Below are 14357 nucleotides of genomic sequence, written 5' to 3' on the forward strand. Positions count from 1 at the left end.
GGAGGACGCCCCGCAAAACGGGTCCCAAGTTTGCGCTCAGCCAATCAGAGCGCACCCAAAACAGCCCCAAAACGGCCCCACCCGATTGTTTTTGGGGTTTCAGCACCTGCCCGGCGCTGGGGATGGAGCGTGTGCGGGGAGTTGGGGCCGTACTGGTGGTACTGGTGGTGCTGGGAGCCCCCCCGGCTGCGGGCGAGGAGCTCTCGGGTGAGCGGGGGCGGGGGGCGGGCGGGAAGGGGGGAAAGAGGAAAGAAAAGAGGGGGGGGAAGCCTCAAAAGTGAATGTGAGGGGGGTTGGAACCCCCGGAATTAGTAGGAGGGAAGTGGGAACCCCAAACTGAGCGCGAGGGGGTCTGGAGATTGGGAGGATGGTGGGAAAGGGGTGGGAAAGGGGGAAAAGAGGGGTGGGAGAGCAGGAAGAGGGGTGTCGTGGGGTTCCCTCGGTGTCCCCAATCACTGAACCCCTGCAGCGGTTCCCTGAGGTTCTGAGGATGGGGTCGGATCCGCACTGGGGGGTCCCCGACCCCCCTATCCATCTCCGGGGGCTGATGGGGGGGTTCCCCCCCAGCCAAGAGCCGGTGCTGCGGGGGCCGTGGGGCAGAGGGGGGTGGGAAAGGGGGTCCGGGGTGACCCCCTGAGCTGCCGACCTGCTGTGTGGGATTGGGGGATAATGGGGGGGGAGGGGCGGGGTAGCCCCTGACCCGTGTCCTGCACACACAGGGGTGTTCCAGGAGTTGATAAAGCACGAGTGTCACTTCATCAGCGGCACCGAGCAGGTGAGGTTCGTGGACAGGTACATCTACAACCGGCAGCAGTTCGTGCACTTCGACAGCGATGTGGGGGTCTATGTGGGGGACACCCCATATGGGGAGTTCAAGGTCAGGCACTGGAACAGCCAACAGGACGTACTGGAGTTCAAACTGGCTGAGGCGAACTGGTTCTACTGGAAAAGCTACGAGGTGTCCACCCCGTTCCTTGTGAACCGCAGAGGTGAGCGCGGGGCAGAGCGGGTCCCTTTGGGAACGGGAACGACCCTGGAGCACCTCAAACCCTCCCTGGGAATCACCCCTGACCCCTCAGCCCTCCCTGTGCCCAATCCCATGGCCTTTTGCCCCCTCCCAGTTCCTCCAAGTCCACCCCAGTCTCTCCCAGTGCCCCCCACTCCATCCTAGTCTCTCCCAGTGCTCCTCCACGTCTCCACCCCACTGGTGCCACCCAGCTCCCACCCTTCAGTCAACCAGAGCACGTCTCCTCGATGACCCCTCAGTTGCCGGGCAGACCCGCAGGGCAGAGTTCCCTCTCCAGGACAGCCTCGGAGTCCCGCTCGGGTCCTTCCCAGTCCCTCCCAGTCCTTCTAGTCATTCCTAGTCCTTCCCAGACCCTCTCACTCCACTCCCAGACCCTCTCAGTCCATTCCCAGTCGTTCTCAGTTCAATCTCACATCTCCCAACTCTCTCCCCAGTGCCCCCCAGCCCATTCCCTTCTACCCCAGTTTATTCCCACTCCCTCCCAGTGCCATCCCAGTCCCTTCCAGTGTCATCCAAACGCCTACCAATGCCCTACAAATCCTCTCCCTTCTCTGCCAGTGCTCCCCAGCTCAGTCCAGTGTCTCCCCCGTCTCTCCCAGTGTCCCCCAGCGTGTCCATCTCGCTGGTGCCGTCGAGCTCCCAGTCCGGCCCCGGCCCCTGCTCTGCTCCGTGATGGATTTCTACCCTGCCCGGTGCAGGTGAGGTGTTCCAGGATGGGCAGGAGCTGCCGGAGCACGTGGTGGCCACCGACGTGGTCCCCAACGGGGACTGGACCTACCAGGTGCTGGTGATGCTGGAAATCCCCCCCCGGCGCGGGATCACCTACACCTGCCAGGTGGAGCACGTCAGCCTGGAGCACCCCCTCAGCCGGCACTGGGGTACGGCCTGGCCCCCCCAGCACCAGGGGGACACTGGCAGTGAGGCCAGGGATCTGGGAGAGCACTGGGGACACTGGCAGGCACTTTGGGGGGCAATGGAGAGACTGAGGAGGAGGTGTCGGAGTCCTTGGAGGGCTGAGAGGGGCTTTGGGGAGTCCTTGGGATAACGGGGAGGGAGTTTGGGGGAGCCTGGGAGGGATGGGAGGGAGGCTGGGGGAAGGCTTGGAGTGACTGGGAGGGGGTGGGGGAAGTGCTAGGGGGGCTGGAAAGGGACTGGGAGGGGTTCGGGGTTGTCCTGGGTGTTGCCTAAATGGCTGTGGGGAAAAAAAGACTCCAAGCCAAATTAGGTAGGAGATAAGATAAGGATACAAAAGTTTTAATGAGCCCCCAGGCTTTCTGGAATACCCCCAGCGCGCGCGCTCCCGCAATACAGATGTCCACAGTTTTTATAATGATTTTTGCCCAATCCCCGTCCTGTTACCACCCAGGTTCTGCCCCCGCCACGCCTCTTGGAAATTGGGTCTGGGGGCGTTTTGGGACCCCCTCTTCTTCATCTTCATCTTCCTCAGAGCACGTAATGTCCTTGGAGGCCTTCCAGAATTCTAGGCCTGAAGGTTGTTGGGTCTATGGCTGTATCTTGTTCCGTAGGGTTAGGGTGTTCTTCTACAATTCTACCTTGAAAAAGAGACTAAACAGGCCAGTGGAATTTAGGGAATTGATATGGGAATGGGTAACAGGGGTTTGAGCTGGTGTGTTAAGGGTAAAGGGATAATATGCTGCTACTCTAAAATCTACATTTACTACATAACTACTTCTAAGGTCTACAAAAATAAAAAAATTAAAACATCAAAACTCCAAGGTATCAGTCCCCCCTTTAGAGACTGGACAAAACTCAAAAATTTTGTCCAATCTCTACTACTTACTTTTAATCACTTTCCAAAAAGATGAGTAACATCTACAACATTGGTTCATGCAATAAGCTATTACACAAACACTAACTATGTACATTACCAATAGAAACAGTTGTTTAATCCAGGTCCAGTTCGGTAACCATGAAGTAAGTTTGTGGAGAGTGTCTCCCAAACCCAGTGAGACATTGTCCAGAGACACCTGATGTAGAATTTTAGTTTGATTCCGAATTGCAGCCAAATTCATAGTGCAAATTCAGCACTTACTTTCACAAAGAATATTAGGTGTATTTTACTAAAACCAAATGTAAATTAGGCTCCAAACTTAATTCATAGTTACCGACTGTACAAATAATATGCACAGCAGAAACAGTCTATGGCACATCCTCTTCCTCTGAGTTGGGTTCTGATTTGCTGATAGTTCCAGGAACTGAAGCTTTCTTCACTCTGGAGTAATGAAACCAGGGTCCTTTGCCAGTAACTTTGACGGCAGTGAGGGAAGTCAGTAGGACTTGGAAAGGTAGAGCCGGTGTTGTTTCTGGCTTGAGCATGATGTTTACAGGTTCTGCTAGCTTGGACTTCCCAGAGTATTTGTTAGTCCACGTTAAAGGGGTCACAGCATTCTCAGCCTCTGCGGGTATTTCTCCGTGGTTCTCCTGTATGAAAAAGGTAGCTGCCTCGATATATTTAGTGTTAGGGGTGATAACTTTTATTCTCCCCCCTTTACAGAATTTAATTAAGAACATATCATTAGAAACTTCTGTGCCTGTATCAGTAAACTTTAATTTGCTCCTCTTCCGATGGTGTAATTTTAAACCTTGGTCCCCCCCTTTCCCCGTAGGATAGGGCGGTGCCGAAGGGATGGGGGCGGGTTCGTTCCCGCCCCTCATGGCAGAACTGGAGGGGTCCGTGTCAACTGGGGCAGGGACCCCGGCTGCAGACACTGCTCCCGCTCCTCCTCCCGCAGCCTTGAGGTCTGAGCCTGCACTGCTCACAGCAACTGAGCCTGCACTGTCTGTAGCAGCCCCGGCGGGGGCCGCCGCCCCCCCACCGCTACCGGCAGAGCCCGCGGCTCCAGCCAGGACTGGCCCCACAGACCAGGGAGGCGCTACCGCCCCCCCGTAACCAAAAGGGCCTGCAGCCCCGGCCAAGAACGGCCCCGCAGTCCAGGGGGGGACTATCGCCCCCACCCCGACACTGGCAGAGCTCGTAGCTCCAGACGGGATCAGCCCCACAGCCTCGGGAGGGACCATGGCTCCCCGATCACCGACACCCAGGGAGCTCGCAGCTTCAGACAGGACCGACCCTGCGGCCTCGACAGGGGCTGGTTCCGCAGCTCTGGGAGGGGCTACCGCCGGTCTGGCCGGTGTTAGAATTCCCGGCACAGCCGGGGCAGAGGCTGCCCGGGCTCCCGCCGCTCCCGTGCCGGTTGGAACAGCTTGCGCCGGCCCCGCGGGTCCCGGAGCACCAACAGCAGTTCCCAGGACCCCCGCTCCACCCGGAGCAGTGCCATCTTGTCCCGCCGTTGCCCCCGGGGCCCCCGAAGCAACTAGACCCGGCACCGCAGATCCAGCCGTCCCTGCCGAGTTGGCAGGACCCGCCCCAGGGGCTACCCCCGCTCCTGATGGAGCGATACCCCCCGCACCTGTGGCCGGACCCAGGAAGGGTCCTGGGGTTGTTATTCTCATATCTGGGGGAATTAAAAGGTCCAGATCTTCATTTCCAGGGCTTTCAGTATTAATTTCACTGTTAGGATCATGTTTAGCACGATTTTTCTTTTTCTCCTCTAATACCATTTCTGTGTGTTCTGCTTCTATTTTAACTTTGTCCTTTTTATATACCTTTCTCAATTTCGGACGGGTTAAGAAAAGATAGAATAATTCTGCATAATGCAATTCTGACCACATTTCCTCTTTATGAAGGATTGTCATAAGATGAAACACTGTATTTGCCTCAAAAGAGCCAAATTTCGGCCAGGTTATTCCTCTAATTTTCCCGGTATAGGGCCAAACATCCATAGAGAGTCTAACTACTTCCCGCCTTTTTAAAGATGTCTCAGGGCCAGTTAAATCATCCCAATAACGTAAAACCAAAGCAAGAGGGGTTCCCTCTGGAATTTCTTCTTTAGCTTGTGTACATCCCATGTTAACAAACAACACACGAGGAAAACGACAGATCTAGCCTAGAACTCACAGCCACACACACCACAGACCTTGTGTCTAATCCAGACACTACCAGGTTCAGGCAGAAACGCAGAGTTTCAAGCGGGAGGCGTCCCCCCCTCTCCGGCCGCACCTGGCCAACAAGAAACCCGAAATCCTCCTGCCTGCCCTAACTTAAACTTTCCGGGCAGTTCCACTGCCCACTCCGGCAAAAATCCCTTTGCCAACAGACTGGGAAAACACTGACTTTGGGCCCAAGTCCAAGTTTCCCTTCCCAGCCTCACCGTATTCCCTAGCCCTGGGGAAACTCCTTCCCGCAGCTGCTAATTAAAATTCTCTAGGAGTTTTGTTCTTTATCTTACCTCCTCCACATGCGGTTCTGAGAAGCTGGGCCCCCCAAGATCAGAGCAGGAATTCTTCAAGATATGCCGGCCGGAAAGAAAGCCCTGCAAAACGGAATACCGATCCAGAGGAGTCACAGGTCTCGATTCCCCGTACGGGCCACCAAACTGTTGCCTAAATGGCTGTGGGGAAAAAAAGACTCCAAGCCAAATTAGGTAGGAGATAAGATAAGGATACAAAGGCTTTAATGAGCCCCCAGGCTTTCTGGAATACCCCCAGCGCGCGCTCCCGAAATACAGATGTCCACAGTTTTTATAATGATTTTCGCCCAATCCAGTCCAGCCACCACCCAGGTTCTGCCCCCGCCACGCCTCTTGGAAATTGGGTCTGGGGGCGTTTTGGGACCCCCTCTTCTTCATCTTCATCTTCCTCAGAGCACGTAATGTCCTTGGAGGCCTTCCAGAATTCTAGGCCTGAAGGTTGTTGGGTCTATGGCTATATCTTGTTCCGTAGGGTTAGGGTGTTCTTCTACAATTCTACCTTGAAAAAGAGACTAAACAGGCTATGGAATTTAGGGAATTGATAGGGGAATGGGTAACAGGGGTTTGAGCTGGTGTGTTAAGGGTAAAGGGATAATATGCTGCTACTCTAAAATCTACATTTACTACATGACTACTTCTAAGGTCTACAAAAACAAAAAAATTAAAACATCAAAACTCCAAGGTATCATGGGGGTGATGGGAGGGGGATTGGAGGCTCTTAAAGGGGATGGGAGGGGCTTTGTGGGATCCTGGAGGGGCTGGGAAGGGACTGGCAGGAGGTTTCAGGGGATGCTGGGTGGGCTTGGGGAGACCAGGACAGGGTTTTCAGGGGGTCCCGGGTGGTCTCTGGGAGGTTTAGGGGGTCCTGATCCCCCGGCTCCCCCCAGAGATGCCACAGGACACCGTCCGCAGCAAGATCCTGGTGGGGGTCGGGGGCTTTGTGTTGGGTTTCGTCTTCCTGGCGGTGGGGCTCGGCTTCTACCTGCAGGAGAAGGTAAAGGGGGGGTCCCCGGGGGTCGTGTCCCCCCTTCCCCAGAGCATGTGAGCCCCCCCAGCCTGCTGTCACCCTCTTTTCTCTCCCCACAGAGCTCCTGAGCTGCTGGTGGCCGCAGTCCCTCCCCGTGGCCTTGGACCCAGCTGGGATCCCCCAACCCATCCCCACCTGGAGTTTGGAGGGGTCGTGTGTCCCCCCCGGCCCTGCTTTTGTTCTCACACCACCTGCCTGCTCCCAGTGCTCCCAGTAAAGCTTCCCAGTTCTCTGCAGTCCTGGTGTTGAAGGGCAGGTGCCCTCCCAAAGCCCCCCCAGAATCAGCTTATGCAAACTGTACAATGGTTGGCACCCGTTGTCTTTCTGCTTCCAGGAGTGTGTATTTTTCTGCCATGTCTGGTTCAATGTTTTCACAGCTTATTGGCTCAAACTGTGTCGGCTTTGTTTAAAGAAAAAAGGGGAAGTGTAGGGATTTTTAGTGCTAACACAGAGGATATGCTGCAGCTGTGAGAACATAACCTTATGTTGCTAACATAGAGGATATGCTGCTATGAGAAATAATCTTTTATGTTTCAATTGTGAAAACATGATCTGTGTTTCTGGTGGCCTTCTGATGGTATCAGGATGTGAAAAATCTACCAAGAGAAGCAGTAGCAAAACTAGAAATACAAAAGAGGGTCTCAGTACCGGCTATCGGAGTGGGAAAGGACATAAAGAATGTTAAAGAAACAGAGCTGATAGAAGAGTATTGTTAGAAAACTGGATCAAAGACTGCTGCTTGATTCCAATCAACGGCACTCTCTGATCATCACATTGGTGTGCTGAGTCGTCCGTGCTCGCATGAAAACCCCCAGGCAGGTGCCCTCCCAAAGGCCCCCAAACATCCCCAACATCCCCAGTGATGTCACCACTGTCCCTGGGATGTCACTGGTGTTCCCAATGATGTCACAGCTGTCCAACTGATGTCATCACAGTCCCTGTGATGTCAGCAGACAGTTGTGATGTCACTGCTGTCCTCACGGATGTCACCACTGTAGTGTCACTGCTGTCCCCAGGGGTGGTCCCTGTGTCCCCAAAATGTCACTGCTGTCCCTATGATGTCACTGCTGTCCCAAGTGGTAGTACCATGTCGCCGTGATGTCCCTGATGTCCCTATGATGTCACCAGACCCCTGTGATGTCACTGGTCTTATGTGATGTCACCGCTGTCCCCTCTAATGTCACTGATGTCCCCAAGGATGTCACCGCTGTCCCTATGATGTCACCAGACCCCTGTGATGTCCCTGGTCTCCAGTGATATCACTGTTGTCCCTGTGGGTGTCACCACTGTGCCCTGTGATGTCACTGCTGTCCCCAGTGATGTGAATCATATACCTATGATGTCACCAGTGCTCTGTGATGTCACCAGTGACACCGATAATGTCACTGGTGTCTCTATGGTGCCATCACTGTCCCTGTGATGTCAACAATGTCTCCAGTGATGTCACTGCTGTCTCTGTGATGTCACCACTGTGCCAAGATGTGACACCATGTCCCTGTCATGTCCTTGTGATGTCACTGATGTCCCTGTGACATCACAGCTGTCCCTTTGTTGTCAACAGTCCCCTGTGATGTCACTGGTCTCCAGTGATGTCACTGCTGTCCCCACGGTTGTCACCACTGTCCCCTTTGATGTCACTGCTGTCCCCAGGTGTGCTCCCTGTGTCCACAATGTGATGTCACCGCTCTCCTCAGCCATGTCACTGGTCCCCAATGATGTCACTGCTGTCCCTGTGATGTCATAACTCTCCCCAGGTGGTACCATATGCTTGTGATGTCAGCGATGTCTCTGTGATGTCACCAGATCCCTGTGATGTCACTGGTCTCTAATGATGTCCTCAATGTCCCTGTGACATAACTGTGATCCATGTGATGTCACTGCTGTCCCCACGGGTGTTACCACTGTGCCCTGTGATGTCACCACTGTCCTCAGGGTGTCACCCATGTCCTGTGGGAGGCACCTATGTCCCTGAGATGACACTGGTCCTCAATGATGTCACCTCTGTCCCTGTGATGTCAACGATGTCCCTGTGATGTCATTGGTGTCCAGTGATGTCACTCCTGTCCTCATGGGTGTCTCCACTGTGATGTCAGTGGTGTCCCAGGGGTGGTCCCTGTGTCCACAATGATGTCACCACTGTCCACTGTGATGTCACCCCTGTCTTTGTGATGTCGCTGCTGTGCCCTCTGATGTCACTGATGTCCATGTGACATCACGGCTGCCCCGTTGTAGTCACCAGTCCCCTGTGATGTGACTGGTCCTCAATGATGTCACTGCAGTCCCTGTGATGTCACCACTGTCCCCAGCAGTGCCACCATGTTCCTGTGATGTCACTGGTGTCTCTGTGTTTTCACCAGACCTCTGTCATGTCAGCGATATCCCTGTGACATCACGGCTGTCCCATTGTTGTCACCAGTCCCCTGTAATACCATTGGTCCTCAATGATGTCATCGATGTCACTGTGAGTCACCCTTGTCCTTGTGAAGTCACCGATGTCCCCAGTGATGTCACTGATGCCCACGTTATATCATGGCTGTCCCTTTGTTGTCACAACGCCCCTGTGACGTCACTGGTCTCCAGTGATGTCACTGCTTTCCCTGTGATGTCACTAATGTCCCTAGTGATGTCACTAGTCTCTAGGTGATGTCACAACTGTCCCCAGTGGTGGCACCATGTCTCCGTGATGTCACCCATGTCCCTGTGATGTCACCAGACCCTTATGGTGTTATTGGTTGGAAATGATGTCACCGCTGTCCCTGTGATGACAGCACTGTCCCCTGTGATGTCATCAATGTCCCTGATGATGTCACCGATGTCACTGTGATATCACGGCTATCCCTTTGTTGTCACCATTCCCCTGTGATGTCACTAGTCCCAAATGATGTCATGGATGTCCTTGTGAAGTCACCGATGTCCACGTTATATCACGGCTGTCCCTTTGTTGTCACCAGTCCCCTGTGACGTCACTGGTCTCCAGTGATGTCACCGATATCCTTGTGATGTCACTTCTGCCATCTGTGTTGTCACTCCTGTCTCCTGTGATGTCATCGATAGCCCTGTGACATCACGACTGTCCCTTTGTGGTCCTCAGTTCCCTGTGCTGTCACTGGTCCCCAGTGATGACATTGCTGTCCCTTTGATGTCACCAGTGTCACCAATGATGTCACTGGTGTCTCTGCAATGTCACCCCTGTCCTTGTCAAGTCACCGATGTCCCCAGTGATGTCACTGATGTCCTTGGGAGATCACGGCTGCCCCTTTGTTTTCACCAGTCTTCTGTGATGTCACTGGTCCACAATGATGTCACTGCTGTCCCTGTAATGTCACCACTGTCCCCTGTGATGTCACCAATGTCCCCTGTGATATCACTGGTGTCACTGTGTTGTTATCCAGGTCCCCTGTGATGTCATTGATGTCCCTGTGACATCACAGCTTTCCCTTTGTTGTCACCAGTCCCCAGTGTTATTTCTGGTCCCCAATGACACCATTGCTGTCTCTTTGATGTCACCACTGTCCCCAGTGGTAGCATCATGTCCCCGTGATGTCACCGATGTCCCTGTGATGTCACCGATGTCCCTCTGACATCACGGCTTCCATTTGTTGGCAACAATCGCCTATGATTTCACAGGTTCTTCTGTGATGTCACCACTGTCCCCTGTGATGTCACCAATGTCCCCAGGGGTATCACTGGTGTCTCTGTGTTGTCACCTTCACCCTCTGTGATAACACCAATGTCCCAGTGACATCACGGTTTTCCCATTGCTGTAAGCAGTCCCCTGGGATTGCACCGGTCTTTAATGATGTCACTACTGTTCTAGTGATATCACCACTGTCCCTAGCAGTGCCACCATGTCCCTGTGATGTGACCAATGTCCCTGTGACATCACTGCTGTCCTTCTATTGTCACTCTGCTGTCACTGGTCCCCAGGGATGTCCCTACTTTCTCTGTGATGTCATCACTCTGCCCTGTGATTTCAGCAACGTCCCCAATGATGTCACTGGTGTCTCTGTGATGTCACCCCTGGCCTTGTGAAGACACCGATGTCCCTGTGACATCAAGGTTGTCCCTATGTTGTCAACAGTCCCATATGATGTCACCAATGTCCCTGTGAGTTCACCCTGTCCCCTGTGATGTCACCAATGGCCCTTATGATGTCACTGGTGTTTCTGTGATGTCACTGCTGTACTTGTGAGGCCACCGATGTACCCTGTGATGTCAGCGGTCTCTCTGTGACATCACAGCTGTCATTTGTTGTTACCAGTCCCCTGTGATATCACCCACATCCCCGATGATGTCACTGGTTTCTCTGTGATGTCACCTCTGCCTTTGTGAAGTCACCGATGACCCCAGTGATGTCACCCATGTCCCTGTGATGTCACCAGTGACACCGATAATATCACTGGTGTCTGTGATGTCACCCCTGGCTATGTGAAGTCATCTATGTCCCCCGTGATGTCACCAATGGCCCCACTGCTGTCTCTCTGATGTAACCACTGTGCCAAACTGTGGCACCATGTCCGTGTCATGACAGAAATGTCAGTGATATCCCTGTGACATCAGGGCTGTCCCTTTGTGGTCAACAGTCCCCTGTGATGTCACTGGTCCCCAATGATGTCACCAATGTCCCTGTGATGTCACCGCTATCCCCTGTGATGTCACCAGTGTCACCGATAATGTCACTGGTGTGTCTGTGATGTCACACCTGGTCTTGTGATGTCACCTATGTCCCCTGCCATGTCACACGGATGGCCCTTTCTTTTCAGTCCCCTGTGAGGTCACTGGTCCCAAATGATGTCACTGCTGTCTCTGTGATGTCACCACTATCCCCAGTGGTGGCACCATGTCCCCGTGATGTCACCGATGTCCCTGTGATGTCACCAGACCCCTTTGATGTCAGTGATGTCCCTGTGACATCGCAGCTGTCCCTTTCTTGTCACCAGTCCCCTGGAACGTCACTGACCCCCAATGATATCACCCATGTCTGTGTGATGTCACCACTGTCCCCTGTGATTTCACCAGTGTATCTTTGTGTTCACCTCCACCCCCTGTGATGTCACCACTGTTCCCTGTGATGTCACTGACGGCTGTCCCTTTGTTCTCAACACTTCCCTGTGATGTCACTGATCCCCGGTAATGTCACTGACTTTCCTGTGATTTCACCCCTGTCCCCTCTGATATCACCGACACCCCTGACATTGTCACTGCTGTCACTGTGATGTCACCCCTGTCCTTGTGAAGTCACTGAAGTCCCCTGAGATGTCAACAATGTCCCTGTAGCATCACAGCCGTCCTTTTGTTGTCAACAGTCCCTGTGAGGTCACTGGTCCTCAATGATGTCACCCATGTCCCTTTGATGTCACCACTATCCCCTGTGATGTCACCAGTGTCAGTGATAATGTCACTGATGTCCCTGTGATGTCAACCCTTGCCTTGTGACATCACTGATGTCAGCTGTGAAGGCACAGATGTTGCCGTTGATGGCACTGGTGTCTCTGTGGTGTCATCACTGTCCCCTGTGATGTCAACAATATTCCCAATGATGTCACTGCTATCTCTGTGATGTCACCACTCTCCCCAGAAGTAGCACCATGTCCTCGTGATGTCACTGATATCCTTGTGATATCACCAGACCCCTGTGATGTCACTGATTTCCCTGTGATACCAGTCCTATCCCTTTGTTTTCAACAGTCCCCTTTAATGTCACTGGTTCCCAGTGATGTCACCCATGTCCCTGTGATGTCACCACTGTCCCCTGTGATGTCACCAATATCCCTGATGATGTCACCGATGTCGCTTGGATGTCAGCCATGAACTTGTGATGTCACTGATGTCTTGTGTGATGTCACCGATGTCCCTGTGATATCACGGCTGTCTGTTTGTTTTCACCAATCCCCTTTGATGACACTCATCCACAGTGATGTTACCAATGTCCCTTTCATTAGGGTTAGGGTTAGGGTTTAGTGTTATAGTTAGGTTTAGGTTTAGGTTTAGGTTTTAGGGTTAGGGTAAGGGGTTAGGGGTTAGGGTTAGGGTTTAAGGTTTAGGGTTTAGGGTTTAGGGTTTGGGTTTGGGTCAGGGCAAGGGATAGGGTTATGGTTAGGGGTTAAGTTTTAGTGTTAGATTTGGGTTTAGGGATTTTTTTTTTAAGTTTAGGTCTGGTGTTCAATACGGATGAACATACCTGCCAGACCAAAGGTGGCCACACGGAATGCTCTTTTTCTTTGTGCAGTGCTGAGAGTGGTACAGCAACTGCACTTGAGAGACAGAGTCTCAGGGCTTTCTTTCCTGGGAGGAACTGCAGTGCACACCCCCTCACTGAAGCCCCAAAAGTGTTCCATCGTTGCCTTTGTGATGTCATGGTCTACCCTCTCCATTCCAGAATGATGCCTGAAAACCAAAGAACCAATGCACCACAGCCCCACATTGCAGCCTTTCCTTTTTGCCATTGGCCTAGTTGTGATTTTATGGTCACTCATCTCTATTCCAGAATGGCCGCTGGACACCAAAGAACTAATACCTCACACCCCAAGAATGCAGCCCCACATGTCTGCCATGGGACTCTTTGTGCTGTCATGGCCTATCCTCTCCATTCCAGAATGGCCTCTGGAAACCTGTGATAGTTTGGACCTGACTCCCTGCCAAATACCACAACTCACAGTAACAACCCCTTCCCCACCCTTTCTTTTCTTAGGGTAAAGAAAAAAAAAAAACAAAACAAAACAAAACAAACTATAAAAATTGAAGAACTCGAAATCAAGCTAATTATATAAAAAATATATATATTTTCGTATGTTACAACTATATACAATTAAGATGCTATGTACACAGCGCAGAGAATCCAAACACACCCTTTCCCCCTCAAGTGAAAGGGAAAGGGGAAAAAAGGATAAAAAGGGACAAAAGGGGACACCGAACAGATATGCACAAACAAATTCAAGAATTATCCTAATAACCAGCAACACAAATCTCACCACGTCTCATAGAAAAGCAGGATGGGCAGACAAGGCCAGCACTCTCCAAACCTCCATGTGTCCGGACAGCAGATGCTGCAGGCCTCAGGCTCCAGATAAGCGAGACAAACACAAGGGCCCACTGCCCTGAACCTCACTAGAAGAGAAGAGACCGAGGTCTCTAATCTCCAACTTATTTATATTCTGGTTTATGTAAAAATTGTATGAAATACTGGGAACATGACCACTTCCTTGGTTACAAGCTGGTTAGCAGGAAGGCCTAGACCAAAACCATCACAAGATTTGAATAAAATAAAGTTCCCTACCCTGATTTCTGTGTTGAAGATGCTTCTTCAGCCCTTCTCTGGAGCTGCAGGGGCAGTGCCTGTGTGCAGAGCTGGAGGGAAGAGACTCCCAGCACAGCAGCACAACCAGGGACAAGGGCACTTGTTCTTTCCACATCTCAGCTTTGGGAAAGGCAGAGGAAGGTTGGGAAAGGTGTTAACAGGGTGGTTTTGCCTGAGGTGTTAAACATGGGAGCGGGTCTATCTTCACAATTCCCCAGAGAAGAGATGGCAGAAAGCTGCCCTGCAGGTTGTATTTGAAGGAAGAGGAAAAGAGACTGAGGGGAAGGGGTTTCTTTCCTGGAGGGCAGGGCTGTCGTTCTCTTGCAGGAGCCCCATGCTGGAATTGTCAGTCCGACTGCCAAATTGGAATCTGGACAAAGATTCCTGTCAGACAAAAGATGGCAGGACAGAAAGCTCTTGCTGCCCATGGAGTGCCCAGGGTGTCCCACCAACTGCACCTGAAACCCGAAGGTTACAGGCTTTCTTTCCTGAGGGAAAGGTCGTGACATCATAAAGAGTCCCATGGCAGATGGGTGGGGCTGCACTGTGGGGGTGTGGGGCGTTGGTTCTTTGGTTTCCAGGGGCTATTCCAGAATGGAGAGGTCAGGCTGGGCCATCACAAAGGGGCACATGGGTGGGGCTGCATTCTGACCTTGTGGGTTGTTGGTTCTTTGG

General features: G+C 52.5%; 1 pseudogene; it reads left to right on the forward strand.

Moving 5' to 3' along the window:
- Positions 1 to 122: 122 nt before the first annotated feature.
- Positions 123 to 6453, forward strand: LOC126634990 (class II histocompatibility antigen, B-L beta chain-like; annotated as a pseudogene).
- Positions 6454 to 14357: the final 7904 nt, after the last annotated feature.

Source organism: Myiozetetes cayanensis, unplaced genomic scaffold (assembly GCF_022539395.1).
Source record: "Myiozetetes cayanensis isolate MyiCay16 unplaced genomic scaffold, myiCay2020 scf1025, whole genome shotgun sequence".
NCBI lineage: Eukaryota > Metazoa > Chordata > Aves > Passeriformes > Tyrannidae > Myiozetetes > Myiozetetes cayanensis.